Source organism: Falco punctatus, assembly GCF_963210335.1.
Source record: "Falco punctatus genome assembly, chromosome: 6".
In the NCBI taxonomy this organism is placed as follows: Eukaryota; Metazoa; Chordata; class Aves; order Falconiformes; family Falconidae; genus Falco; species Falco punctatus.
The window spans coordinates 49,371,019-49,386,071 of record NC_137585.1 but is presented as its reverse complement, the minus strand read 5'-3'; the positions used below and the strand labels follow the sequence as shown (position 1 = coordinate 49,386,071).

The 15,053-nt window shown below is 36.1% G+C and overlaps 1 long non-coding RNA gene across 4 annotated transcripts in view; it reads left to right on the top strand.

The window, feature by feature from the left end:
• LOC308065990 overlaps positions 1-13,765 on the top strand; it is a 51,944-nt gene extending 38,179 nt beyond the window's left edge. For all 4 annotated transcript variants that reach the window (XR_013928993.1, XR_013928994.1, XR_013928995.1 and 1 more), the window contains 3 exons: positions 787-890; positions 1,993-2,052; positions 6,918-13,765. This is a non-coding gene — a long non-coding RNA (uncharacterized lncRNA). The remainder of the gene's footprint in view (positions 1-786; positions 891-1,992; positions 2,053-6,917) is intronic.
• The last annotated feature ends 1,288 nt before the right edge of the window (positions 13,766-15,053 follow it).

Here is a 15,053-nt window from a genome sequence, read left to right as displayed (position 1 = left end):
CTTTTTCCAGCAAAGCCAAGTTTCAAATTTATGTTTTGGGGACTTGAAGTGCTAAAAGAGCTGCAGTATCTGATACTCATTTTAATCTCATAAATTGATGCATTGAAAGATTTAGTACTTCATTAACAAAACCATTTGACCCCTTCTATGTGAAAGCTAAACCATTGCATACTATCCTACATTTATTTCTGCCATATAAATGGCAAACCTCTTCAACATCTCACTTTCTGTTTATGTTGTTAGAAGTGTTAATGCAGGCAACAATGTTTTATGTAATCATAATTTTTTTGGTATTTATATTATGAAAATGCCTATGAGGCATAGTCAGAGCTTTTTTACCACACAGATATTGCCTTCTGCTTAACGATCTAACAGAGGTTTGCAAACATATATTAATTAAGCTTCAGAAGGCCCCTTTGAGGGAGATATGGTAAGTAGCATTATCCTCATTATACAAATAATAAAGAGGTTTCAACTTGTTAAAAGTCACACAGCTATTTAGTTCTAGACATGGAATTAGAAATTAATTGCCCTGTGTCCTAATGATTCTTTTACTATTCATTTTTTCAAGTATGATGGTGATAATAAATAACAAACTAAATACACAATGGATAGTGGATATCACAGAACAATCCCGATTGTTAGTATCTGTCCTTGGCTGCTTTGTAGCAGAGAGGTTAATTCAAATGTGGTGCTTTGGGTAACAAATACCAATAAGGGATATATTCTTTTCTCAGTATGTGTTTGTAAGTCTCATTAATGATAATGGAAGTTATGTGCCTGCAGGAGAATGAAAGAAGAATACATCTATCATGTCAATGATCCATGAAGTCAGAAGAGATTATATAGTCTACTATAAAGGCGCTGAAGGAGTCATTATAGCCTATTAGGTAAATAACGTGTTTTTTAAAAGTCTCTACATAGAATATGCATGTAGCTAATAAACTACAAAGCTCAGATGGAGCCATAGTATTATTATAGAATTACTGTGCTTTAAGGTAGCGATCTCCAGCTGAATGTCCAGGCGATGTTTTTAGAAGGACAAACAGTTTACTGCAGTTTTCTGATGGCTGTGCAACAGACATACATGTTGGAGCATGCCTGCAGCAACCTGCAGAGGCAGGTGACAGCAGCCATACAAAAACTGGGTGTGTTTTGACAGGCCCAGGAAGTGACTTGATACAAAAATTCACATCCAAGAATGCAATTAAGTTTAAAAAAAGGATAAATATTTTGTTGAACCAATACAGTGTCAAGACTGTAAGGCACTCTCAGTTGTCCCTATGGAGAGGCACTGGGAATATGCTACTCATGATGTAACTAAAGGAGAGATTTTGGGCACTTCTTTAAGAAGCCTGCAGCTTATCTTTTGCAACACTTAGTGGTGAGACACCTGGTCTCAAGTTGATATAAAGCACAGAGGTTATGGTGTGCAGGCTCCTTAATGGAGAAAGCTAAATGTCTTTGAAGCCCTGTCTCTGAAGCCATTATGTGGAGTGGTGAGGTGCTTTATAGCTAGCAAAGAAGAAATAGGGTGTCTAGAAGTGTGACGAAACTTCCCTTCTCCAAGAGTCACAGCAGTCTTCTGGGTGCATACGTGGCAAAGGTGATTTTACTTTCCAGCAACCCAGAATCTCAGTCCTTGAGAATATCTGCAAAACGTCTGAGGCAGATGGGATGTGTCACAAGTTGTGAAGTAACTTGGCTGAAGTTAAGCAGCTGAGTAGAGCAGCAGAGCCAAAAATAAAATCCAGGTCTTTCAGCATCTGGTCTGCTGCTCCATCCCACAGACCACAGTCCTTTTTTAGTTCCTGAAGATTGTTCCTATGTCACATTACCTCCAAATGAAAACTATTCTTTTTTTACTGTGCCTCATCTATTCTGAGTGTGAAATTGTGCAGTAACCCAAGAAATATTAGAAAGAAGAACTTTATCTGTGCCTTTTTAATATGCTAACTACTGCAAAAATGAGATGCTCACATCTCCTTTTAGATACATCATTGAGATTCAGCATAATCATATCCTGGACAAGTCTTACCTCTGGGGGAAAAGGTATGTATTTAGATCTTCAAAAGCTAGTGTCTTTGCAACGTGACAAAATTTGATAGCGGAAATAGATTGTTTCTCACCAATTGACACAATAGTTGTGAATAGCAACAGAAAAGCTGTTTTCCAGGTATTGTCTATGTCTCCAGCTGAAAGAAAAAAAAAACAAACAAAAAATGAAAAAGGAAAAAAAACCAAACCCAAACCACAAAACGACAGAGGAGGGGAAGGAGGGAAGGGAAAGAGCTGTTTAGCAGCTCCCTGCTTATTTGGCATGGAAGTCATTGTTTGAAGTCAGTTGAAAATCCATGCTAGTGACTGCTGTTGAAGTGCACTCTTTCCAGCATCTGGAAGTCCATCCTATTCATTATATAAGTACTTTTGTTTCTGTCATGTCTGCCTGCTGGTTTGCTTCTGTCAGCTGGCTGAAATTAAGTGTTACTGTTTGCTTATTTGGAAATTGGGAGAAAATGCAGAGGCAGTTACTTTTACAAAGTTGGGGTGTGAACCACGTGCACATTTCTGATGTAGTTTGTGTAATGTCTAATTCTATTGTGAGAAATTATTGATAAAATAAATGTGTAGAATTAACTTTCATCAAAAAATGTGTGCTAGTATACTAAATGGTGATCTAGCACTGCTGTGCAGTGAAAGCTTTATCAGTACTAAGTGAAACCAAAGGTTTGCAGCCAAATATCTTGCTTGGATTCATCTGCTCTGGCAAAATAGCTAACTGCTGCAGTAAATTAGAAAAGATGCTGATTAATTCTGTCATCTATGTTCTTCAGCATTTGAAATTTGAAACCTATTCTTGTCTCATTAAATTTTGGAGCAGATTTGGCACTACAGTCAGAGAGGATCAAACCTTTAGATAGTGTATTTCTGATTAGAGACTAGGAACATACTATTCTGTTAGTATAATAGACTTCTGAAATCTGCATTTCTTTATATCATTTCAAATGAGAATTAGGCAGTTTTGTTGTATGAAGCTCATCAGATCAATAATGGAACACATGGAAGCTTGGTAAAAACTCACCTAAATACGTGTTACTCCCTTATCATTTTGGGTTAATAGGTCTTCTATAACAAAGTGACTTCAGAAGCACTTAGAAATGTGATGTAGTATCTCAGAAAAATTTTCAGATTCAAATGGACATGATGAGAGGAGAAATGGGGGGCAGGCAAAGAGACTAGAACTCTATCAGCAGGGAGTAAGGAAGGAAGGATAGGAGAAAGGCGATAAAGAGACAAAAGTAGATAACCAAGGACATGAAAGAATTAATGAAGCTTGACAGGAAAGAGGCTTAGAATGAAAATAACATATCAGTGTATAAAGGCTTTCAGAATTTAATTCCATTTTGTGGTTCTACTGTTTAAAAAACCTTATATTTATGCTACTTGATCTATAACAGCAACTGAGACAGTGGCTGAAGATGAAGTTATAACTGCTTTCATAGAGAGGTCTTGAAGTCCTCTTTGCCCAATGTAAGGGGGAAATCAAGAACTCTTACACCTGAGGAAAAACTATGGATTAACTTTTAAGACAGTTTTTTTCAATTATTTATTAAATAGTACTTAAAAATAATAATTCCAAGCTTATTATGGGACACTTCTCTTGGAAGGATATTGCTGTGTATATATAATTTATGTTCGCTTGATATTAACAGTTCTCCTTGTTTTGGCATTCATACTGTGGCCAAGTGCAGAAGTAGGGATTTACATGTGCAGCCAGTGCCCAGTTTTAAAGGAAGTTATCAGGCTTTTGCAAAAAAACCCTGAGCTTTTGTGGGCCCGTGACCTGGAAATTTTGAACTGATAAACTTACTGAGTGGGACACTTGTATGGGGGACACAGGGAATGTATTATCCTAGTCTACAGGTTGCTCATTAATTAGGACTGGCTCAGTTTTTGACCAATCAATAGTTAGTTTTCATCTAATTTGTTTTAAGAAGCTGGACCCTTGCAGATGAAATTACATTGACATAATTTCAATGTAAAAGTTTAATAATGTTTAGGTAAAGTGCGATGCAAACAGAATGCTTGTCGTTGTGCCTTGATTAGTGTTTTTTCTCCAAACAGAGGAACCATTCATAAAACCTTATATTTCTAAAAGTAGAGATTAAAATAACAAGCAAAATATACCTGCCAATATTCTACATAGGAATCAACTCAAGAACAAAAAGTAATGCGTTTATAAATTTGCATCTTCCTGACAGTCTTCAGCTGTTTATCAGTCATGATAACACATGCCATATCTCCCTGAATCCCAATCACACATTTGGAAATTGCTGTAATTTATCAAAGCTCCAACACAAGTCAAGTTTTGGCAATAAATGAGGTTTGAGGGGATCTAATCTCTATTCACAGCATGTTTCATTCAGCAGCAATAGAAGACTGTGACTTTTGCCTATTAATACTGCAGCTTTCAGAAGGCAAAGAAGAAATTAACAGAATATAAATTCATAAATTTACCTGTGGTTTGGTACTACATCAAATTTTCTTTTGCCTTTCTTTCTACTTACTGAAATGGCAGTCACCCATTAGCCTGTATTTCCTATCATAACACAAGACCTTACCCAGTGAATCACTGCATATTTGAGAACAGACCACAAATACTCCTTCGTTAAAATAATGCATATGCTTTCAAAACACTGAGTTTGAAGAAAACCTGATGTCTTCAATATTCTGATCTAAATTTTCAAAGTGGCCATTATCTTTGGATGATGTTATTCTTTGCCCTGGTCATTCTTTTTTATTGCATCATTTAAATAATAAATAAATTAAAAAAAAAAGCATGATAGTATAAAAGTAGCAGTTTCCTCAAGTGATCTACTTAGATTGCACGATGGGGCTGGGAAAGAATTACCTTATTTTCTAAAAATTACATGATCACAAAGCATTCCTAGCTACCCTTTTGTAGAAAAGGCTACCTGGGCTAACATAAAATCAACACAAATGAGCAAAAATTGAAAAGAGATAGAGAGATGCTTGGACTGTTGTAGGGTTTTTTTTGCACGTGCAAAGGTGTGTTTTTGCTTGCAGTCATATTTCCTAGTTTGGTTTTAGTATCTTGTTTTGATAATGCACCCCTTGTGTATTTTATTTTCCCTCAGGTCCAGTCCTGCATGTATACCTTTAACTTTTTAAAGAGATTTGGTCAGTAATTACTCTGATAGGTGTGAAGTGAATGATACTGATAAATGTTACCAGGATCTATTAGATTTAATTCCATACCACTGCAATCAGATGATGAATTTCCTTACAGTGTCCTTCACCCCTGCTACAGAGTAGTAACTAATTTAATCTGCCACTAGATGTCATTCCTTTTTCATGCAAACATGAAAAATGTCAATTTCTACTCAAAAGTTTCAGTTAAAAACATAGGTTTTAAAATCAAAGAATTAATTTGCTGTATTCATACCTAAAACAATGTCTTTCTCTTCATAGTTTTCACATATGAATGGGATGTTGTAAACTTACTGGGGACTTCCAGTAGATCTGTCTGTGCTTGAAAGATGTGACAATATTTCACATGCTCAAGGAGCGTGTTGCTCCCTATTGATAACTAGCGATTAAGGATGGTAGAAGTTGATTCTGTTGGGTGAAATTCACGATGGTATCAGAGGCTCAATGACATCTATTTTTATATTTGTTCAGCCTTAAATCCTATTTCATTAAAACACAGAACCGCTTTTGCTTAGTGTATGTCACTTGTCTGCTCAGAACTGGTTTCCTTGCTGTATTTTCTCACAGCCTGTCTGATCTTCTCAGGTTGCCTTTTATGACTACCTAAACTTTGCAAAGCAAAAGCCAATGAAATTCTTCAACCTTTTTGTGCCTTGCAGAAGGCTTCATTCTGGATAGTGACAAGTTCATGTAAAGGCCTTTATTCTTTTGATTACCTGTGCCCATTAAAAAGTGGAGCCGTTTCTTTCTATTTTTTGAGATGAAGATTTCTGAAGAATTCAAACAGTCTATAGGAAAGACTGTTACATTTTATCTTCAATACTCATAGATTCACTTTGTAAAATATGCTTTTTATTTTTTGGGGAAAAAGATTTATGCAACATTATTTTTATTTAATAATATTTTAAGCTGTTCTTAAACATTGTTGAATATACACTACAATAATAATAGAAAAAACTTGCAATCTTTAAGTAAATAATTGGGTAGCCTTTAGCATATATTTCACTGCTCTAGTCACAGCCTTTCATTAAGGGTTCTGGGCAAGGATGGAGCACAATTTTTCAAGTATGCTCTGCAATCATTTAAATAACATTAAATGTAATAAAAATGTATTCAGTGAAGCATGACAATGTACATCCTCTATTTTCTGTAATCTATGATCGCAGCAGGGATGATGACTTTCTGGTGCTCTATGAAAATCAGATGCATTTGAAATGAGAAATGCAGTCATTGTTTTAATATGTGCTAACATATTTTGAACTGTCATAGCCTTTTAGATCACAGAAAATTTACTGTTGATAATATTCTACTAAAATTTTAAGATGCTATGTCATCGGTATATTAATCTCCTAATACTTCTGTTTGGTATCAAATATTGGAAAATTGCTATTAAATTTCACCTTACCTTCATTTTCATCTACTTTATCAGGCTGCAGGTCTTGTTGTTGAAAAGTGTAAATTTCTGAGATATATGTATACCATATTATTTAAAATTTCTTCCTTTTTTTGAAGCCAGATTACTTAGTACAAGATCAATGATGTATCAAATTTAGTTATAATACCAAAAAGTATATGTCAGTCATACAATACCAAGATTAAAATTGAAATATTGCAGAATGTTTATAGAAAATTTCTGATGGCTGTATCTTGAAATAAGATAATTTTTTTCTTTTTTTTCCCCCTAGCATGGAAGAATTGCTGTTTCATTGTTGGGAAACATCTGTAAGCAACACAGAAACTGAGTTTCCTTGAGAAAAGAGAGATTAAATAAATCTCAGATTTGAGATTTGGAAAAATCAAATTCCTCCATGGATTCCCTCCCTAATCCCTAGACCTGTTATTTTGGACTGTACTCCTTGCAAAATGACCCTCATGGGTCAGTGTTCTCATGTTTCTGATAGAAGTATGTTCTGTTAGTACGGCACTGATACAGGGTGGTCTGGGTCACTGGCTGCAGTTTGGCTTCTCTTTCCCTACCAGAATGAACTCTCCCATTGAATTGTTTCACTGTAGTAGTAGAAAATCTTTAATAATTTGTAGAAGTGCCAAATAAATAACACTAGTATGGAAGACGTTCTGTCATGATCAGAGGTATAGCCTCTTACTGAAACATCCCATTTCAATGCCATTTCATTTTCCTCTAAACTAGAGCTGTTAGATGTTTTATGAGTCACTCACCTACCCTCTAATTTGATTTGAGTACAGACTTTTACATGAAACTCAGCTTGTGCTGTGTCAGCTAGATCAATAGTCCATAAACATTCAACCCCCTTAGCTGGAGCTGTCAATTACCCAGAGAAAGGAATCAGTCCTCTGATTGCAGGTACCAGGTGCTTTTGCTTATTTCATCCCTGCTAGTGGGATTGCAACACAAATTAATATACTCTGACCATAAGACTCCTTCTTCTAGGTTCCAAGAGTACCAGTATTACCATTTTCTTCCTCTTAAACATCAACACTGCCAGCATATGTCAAAAGCCATCCCATTTCCTAAGATAAGGATGCTGGCATTTAAGATCGTTCTTGTAGTGTACCTCACTGTTTAAAAAAATTATTTCCATACTTCCTCAGTATGAATTAACTTTCAAATGTCTGCTCTATGACCATGAATTAGCATTTTTTTCTGTTTAGTAGTTAATGTCCTCTCAATTAATATATGTGACACAGAGGCCTTTAATAAGTCAGTACTAGTCTGAGAATGTTTCAGAAAATTTTGTTATCACTTGGGGTAGCAGGAACTGGCCTGAAATATTTTATATTTTATGCATGTAGTTAAAACAAAATATCTTCTACTGATTTATAGTACAGAAGAGATATTTCCCAGCATAGCTGGAGCAAACGATGGAGTTGGCTAATTCCCTGAAACACTAATCCAGTTCCTCAATCGTGGCAAATTCATCTTTCTTTCTTGCAAGTAATTCATCTCATGTTGAAATGGTCAGATTTAAACACCTTCAAAGAAGGATATCAAAAGCAGTTTTCATTCTGTCATTACAGAAAAATGTATTTGGTTCATGTGGAGGAAAAGACTCATACAGGTAAACTACAATGATATTCAGCCCCTAAACACTTTTTCTGTTCCAACGCTTTCTCATTTCTTCTTGGAACTATGATAATGCTGGATAAATTGCTCTACTGTTTTTGTTTTACTTTTCCAAGATTTTAACCTTTTTACCAGTTTATTTTAATTTTAAATTAAAAAAAAAACCCACCACCTGATATGTGATTTTCAGACTGACTAAGCAGAGTTAGAAATACAACCCTGTCTTTGTGCTTTTGTTCCCTGTAGATGCTCATTTTCATTTTTAGTCAACCACATTTGAAAAGAAATTTATGGCCACTCTTAGCCAGTTGTTGTCATGCTTGCTGAGGCATCTGTGTTTAAGAAAGCAGTAAGCCATTCAGGCTGCCTCCCATCGAGCGGGCCACTGGTATTTAAAGGGGGTGGTAGAAGTGACACCAAAGCTCAAGACCTACTGGAAGTCTTCTGAATGTGATCTTTCTCCATTCAAAGTTTTCCACGGGAGGGACTGCATTTCTCAGGAAATCCTAGTGGAAGCATCAAGATTTAAGCACCAGTGACTTCCATGGATTACATATCCTCTTTCTAACAATGAAGTTATTGTATTCTAAAAAAAAACCAAACCCCCCAAAAACCCTTAATTGAACTGTGTGCTAGGTATTTTGTCTGTCAGCCCTGTTCCTGCAGTCATGAAATGTGTTTCCATTGGCTACCAGGGTGATGTAAACTGCTAATCTCTGTTCTGAGTGTGCACGCTGTGGTAGGAGCCAACACCTGCCCTTGGTGCTGTGGTGGCTGGTCTGAATGCGACCTTTAGATACTGAGCGCTGAGCTGTGTATCTCCATGGATGGCTGCAGAGACTCATGATTGCTGTGCTCTGAGTTGGCTGGATGCAAGCCAGGTCTGTGCAGAAACAGTATAGTTGCATTAGTATAGTGCTGAGCTGGAACTAATAAGCCTTGGTAAATCGGAATGTGTTTCATACCCCTGAGTCCCTAATTCATTCTTAAAAATAGTTTTTTTTACCCTGGATCAACATACATGCTTAACCGTTATGAAGACTGTTATAGCGATCCTTTCAAAGATTTTTTTTTCAAAAAAGGACAGAAGAATAAATTACTTACCATGGTATAACTAACTCTTGATACTGAATAATCATGGGAGTCTGCAAAATAGCTCTGTAATTAACATTATTGGATTAATATTGCTGATTTAAGTCCTTAGAAATACTGAGCATCGCATTCCTAATAAATCTAACAGTATTGGCTTTAGCCACATACATTACTCATGAAAAATATAGCTCTGAGATTTAAGAAAATTCATTCCTCTGCAGTTCTGAAATAGAGCAGTGATTTTTTTTTCCCTCCAATCAATAAATACAAATAACAGACATTATTAGCATTACCCTGAAACTACACATTCTTTACTTCATTTTAACTGGAGGTCTTGCACAAGCTTGTTTTATTTAATAATACCAGATGAGAATGTTTTGAACATCTAGAAAAGCTAATCTGATGTGAAAAGACTTTCTCAGTTTGGCAGCTAGACTGTAAATTATGAAGATGTGAGTACACAAAGGAAGTACTGTAGTTAATTCTATCAGTTTTTAAAGCAAGTCAAGTTTTTGATAACACCAGGGAGATGAAAAGGAGTATTTCTTGAGCAGAATGCCATATCAGCATGCTTTTTATCTTTGGTGTAGGCCATTGACTGTAAAATCATCAATCTCACATAGCATTTATGGTCAATATGTTGAAGAAATTAAAAACATTCCAGTTTAGAGAAGTAATGTGTAGATAACCTGAAGAGATGAAATGCTGCAGTTGTGATTTATTTATAGTCTTTTACAGTTTCATTTCTACTTCTTGCAAGATACTAAATATTGCTTCGAAGTATACTGCTATCATAAGCACATATATTTTGTAGTCTGTAAAAGATCAGTTATTATGTTGTAACTTGCTACAAATCAGCAGGTTTTATGCATATTGCATACTTTGCATTTGTTATCTGTTCTTCACTGAAACAGATTTGTAGGGTCATTATCTTCACTGGTGTGATCATATTAAGGAAGTGATTATTTTTTTAGTTTCAAAAGTTATCTGAAGCAAAAAACATCAATGCCTATAGTTATAGGTGACCTTTTATATTTTCAGTATATAGAGAATTATTGCAACATTTGTTGTGTTGCAAAGCCCTATCAATATCAAAAACAATAACAATGCAAAACCAGGTTTGAACCAAATTCAGGTAACAGTATGCAAAAAGATTTTCTGGGAAGATTTCATTTCATCTGACTTTGGATGTGTATAGTGTGGATGTGTATATCTGAACTATTCATCCTAAGCTGCTTTAACAATTGATGAAAAGAAAGAGGCACTTCCAAGTGTGATTCATATAACTGTTTTTAGATATCTACTTTAGCATGAGATAAACTGCCATCAGAGTGTCTATTTATGTCGGTTAACTGTGAATGCAGCAAAATCGGTAGCTCAGATGTAGCCACATGCATTTGCTTTCCATGGCTCCAGTGGTCTTTACATTAGGCCTTAAAAATGTGCCAGCTCTTTCCGTAGTGCTCAAAAGCAAAACTGCTTTAGCATACTGATACTACAGACGGCAAGAATACTTAATCACCTGCAAGTTCTCCTGAAATGTCTGTGAGAAAAGCTATATGTTTTGTCTGACGTTAAGTTAGGTGATTATAATGGGTCTTTTTGACCCATTTTAATCATCTGAAAAGATCCCTTGTAGACAGTTTTGAAAACCTTCCAGGCTCCATTGCATCATTGTGTGGCAGAAACTACCTCAGTTTTACTTTTGTGAATTGGGTGGGGTGTTAGCAGAACTGCTGCGATCAGTTGGTGTCATGTAATAAGGCCTCTGTGTTCCTCTGAGAGAATTCCTTTTTGTGTGGGAGCATGTCTTTTAGGAAAACTTTTCATTTTGGTTTTTAAGTGTCACTGAAGGACAAAGCTCAGTCCACAAGTGCAATATTCTTTGCCTTAGCAGAGCACGGATGGTTTTTGCCCCGAAGATAAACAGACTAAGAAGCTAGAAAACAAAAAGGGGAAAGGAAGGAAACTGATCATAAAGCCTCTTGTGCTTTCCACTTTGCAGAGCAGATACAGCCTTAGAGTCTCAGTCATGAAGAAGCACAGTGCATGTGCAATAACTACTTTTCCAAACAGTTACTTTTTTTGCAATGCTTTAAACCTTAGCCATACAATTCCACAACTGGCAGAAGCTGTTAGAGGCTACCTTGCTGCCACTGTGGCCTGTAGTACAACTACCACAGACTAAAGGCACTAAGGCGGTGCAGAGCCCAGAAGTAAATAAAAGGATTTTGCTTCTTGAGCTTCTCTCTTTCAAGTCTGTTTAAAATAAGTCTTTGGTATGTCCATATTTAGGTATACAAAATTTTTTAATTAGATCACATAATTAAGAATAGAAACTTTTATTATTTACCTTTTCTACTTCTCTGTGTAGAGAACATGTATTATGCAGTAACCATATGTAAGTTCTATTTTTGAGAAGAGCATTTAGGCTACAAAACAAAGATAATGTTTACTGAATTCAGTTCCTAATCCCTTAACTTCGCTTTATTCTGAACAAAGTTGGCATGCAACATTTCTTATTGTAGTAGCTTTTCATAAGACTTTTAATTATTATCATAATAACTAAATCCCACCTTGCAGAGGTACAGCTGCTATATAAAAGGAAGACAATACAAGCTCCAGTGCTTTTTCTACTTGACAACTAAAGTACATGGTACAGTGGTTATAATTACAGTCTGGAAGAAATGTTAGATGAAGAATTAGAGCCACATATCCCTAAAATGTCAGGCCTAGCAAATCAACAGATATTTCCCAGGTATTGTTGAGACTAGGTTTAACCATGACAATATCAGATAGTAGTGCCAAAATTTATCCTTCTTCTGTTAGTAGTTCTCAAAAATATCTCATGATACATGACGATATGTATTGCAAAGCACATATTATTCCATTATTATGCCATTCATAGTATTATTCCATTCTTTCTTTACAGAATACAGAACTCTGAAATGTAAGAAAAATAACAAAAGGTGTGAAAAGTCTCTGAGATCAATAATTTTGTAAATAGTAATATGAGGGTTAAAAGAGTCAATAAACAATATTGCTTGAGAAGTGTAACTTTTTCAGTGGTTTACATTAAGTCTGCAAAGTGACTCACCAAAATCTGGCATAAATAAAATTGATTATAGGTTGTTTCTTTGTGGCATGGATCACAGACTTATGTCATTTGTAGCCTTCTTCATGCTAGTGTGCTACCATGATAAAAAGAAAATACAGGCCAAAAAGAATAAGAGTAAAGAATGAACATTCATTTTCTGAAGAAGTGGTGTTAGCATTTCCAGATAATTTTGTTTAAAAAGATTAAGAAAAGTAATAGGTACTAAGCCATTAACCTTTCATTTCAACAAGAACTTCTGTTTAGTCCACAGGAATGTTTTGCATATGCTTCCACTGACTTACCTGGCATAAAGAAAAGTATAAAAAAAGTAGGAAGTCATATTTTAGTTTGTATTGTGTAAGTCTTTTACATTCTCAGGTGACAGGGGAGCATGAAATCTGTCAGCAGAGTTCCAGAAGAATATACACTTCCAAATTCGTTGAGAATTGAACCTGAAAATGTGAGATCCTTTCAGATGCCACAAAGAAAAAGTGAGAACACAGAATTGCCTGTTGTCTGTGTCTCTAAACAGGAGAGGCATGGATTTGACAGATGGACCACTCGATGGATAAGGAATTGGCTGGAGGTCAATGGTCCAAGTGGAGACCAGTGACGAGTGGCATTCATCAGGGCTAGGTACTGGGACTGGCACTGTTAAACATCCTTGTTGGTGACACAGACAGTGGGACTGAGCACACCCTCCACAAGTCTGCTGATGACACTCAGCTGTGTGGTGCACTTGACATGCTGGAGGGAATGGATGCCCTCCAGAGGGATCTTGACAGGCTTGAGAAGTGGGCCTGTGCAAAACTCATGTTTTGGCCATGTTCCACAAGGCCAAATGCAAGGTCCTGCACCTGGGTCGAGCAATCCAAAGCACAATTACAGGCCAGGTAGAGAATGGATTGAGAGCAGCCCTGAGGAGAAAGACTTGGAGGTGTTGATGGTTGAGAAGCTCAACATGACCCAGCCATGTGTGCTTGCAGCCCAGAAAGCCAACCATACCCTGGGCTGCATCAGAAGAAGCATGACCATCAGGTTAAGGGAGGTGATTCTCCCACTCTGCTCTCGTAAGACACCTGGAGTGAATTTGTTTAGTAAAGCCACACTAGGGGAAGCAAAAATCTACATTAAAAGAAAGTGTGGTGTGTAAAACCTGTATCAAAAGAACTTTTAGCTCTTTTATTTTTATTCTAGGTTCTACTTTTTATTGTAAGTAGGTAGAACATGCAGCTAAAGTCAATGTTCTGTTTTTGACATCTAAATGAATAAAAAGATGACATTGCAAAGTAACACAGAAAGTTGTTTTTTTGTTTTTTTGTTTTTTTTTTTTTTACGAGGTTTCACATTAGTTTGTGTGAATGGTATATATTGGGACTAGTCATTTATCTTTTTTCTCCATTCCACTAATAACAGTGACAATAAAAATACTCTTGGAAGCTTCAGTATCCTGTTTATCCACTCTTGAAAGTAAGCCTTAGCTTTTGAATTACTCGGGCATATGTAAAAATATTAACCTGCCTTCTCACACTTTTCTATTCTTCTTTGATTACTCAGAATCCTCTAATTGTTAAAAAAAAGCACATTTGCAGTGTAACGTAATTTTTTTTTTTTACTGTCTTGTCTGTAATTCCCAGTTGTGGAACTGATAAACATGTATGGATAAATACAGTTCATGGAAATGTACAGTATATAGATACATATATACTCAGAAATTTAGATACCGGAAGAAAAGTATTCAACCTAGTTCCAGTAGATATCAAACCAGACATATTTAAGGGGAAAGAAATTAAAATCTAAATTTACAGCTCAGTGGAAAGCAACCATATGTATAACGGATAAATTTAGAGTACCCAATTAAGATTCTTAAACGTTTTATATTTACCCAAAATGAAGATCTCAGTGGGTCTAGGGCAGAGTTTCTTGTTCCAAAAGGGAGCATACCAGTGCGTATTGGCTAGCTTAAGTGGCACATTGGCACTAGCACAAAAACTTCACTTGTTTGATGCGCAGGTTGCATAGCATGTTAAACCAGATTTTCCTGGTCTTAAAGGTCCTCATATGAATTGTCTGGCTGTTCACTGGGGGCAAGGTTAAAGAGAGATAGTGCTTGTCAACTTGTGAATTACTTTGACCGTGTACATCAGTTTATCCCCTGATAGCAACTGAAGAATCTTTAGGATGACACCATCACTAGAAAATAATAATCACAACTGCTGTTCATGCTTTGATATTCAACTGAAAGGCACTACAGCATTTACCATCTGTCCAGAGTTACACAAGACCAGGAGAGTTTATTGCTGTTTTAGAACCTGGGAAGCTTCAGGCATAGACAACTTAAAAAAGAAGCCACAACAGCTCAAAGAGATTTGCAACAAATTTGAGAGATTAAAATAAAATGTGTCCCCATAATACAATCATGTAGCTCATAGCTGATTTTAACATTAATTATCTCACTGTATTGTGGATTTTTCACAATTCTAAAAGAAGTGGCTAGTGGCTGTGGGGTGATGAGAAGAAATGGTGAGTCACGGCATCATAGTCCTTTTCCAACTTCTTTCATGAGAAGAGATACCCACTCGGTTTAGA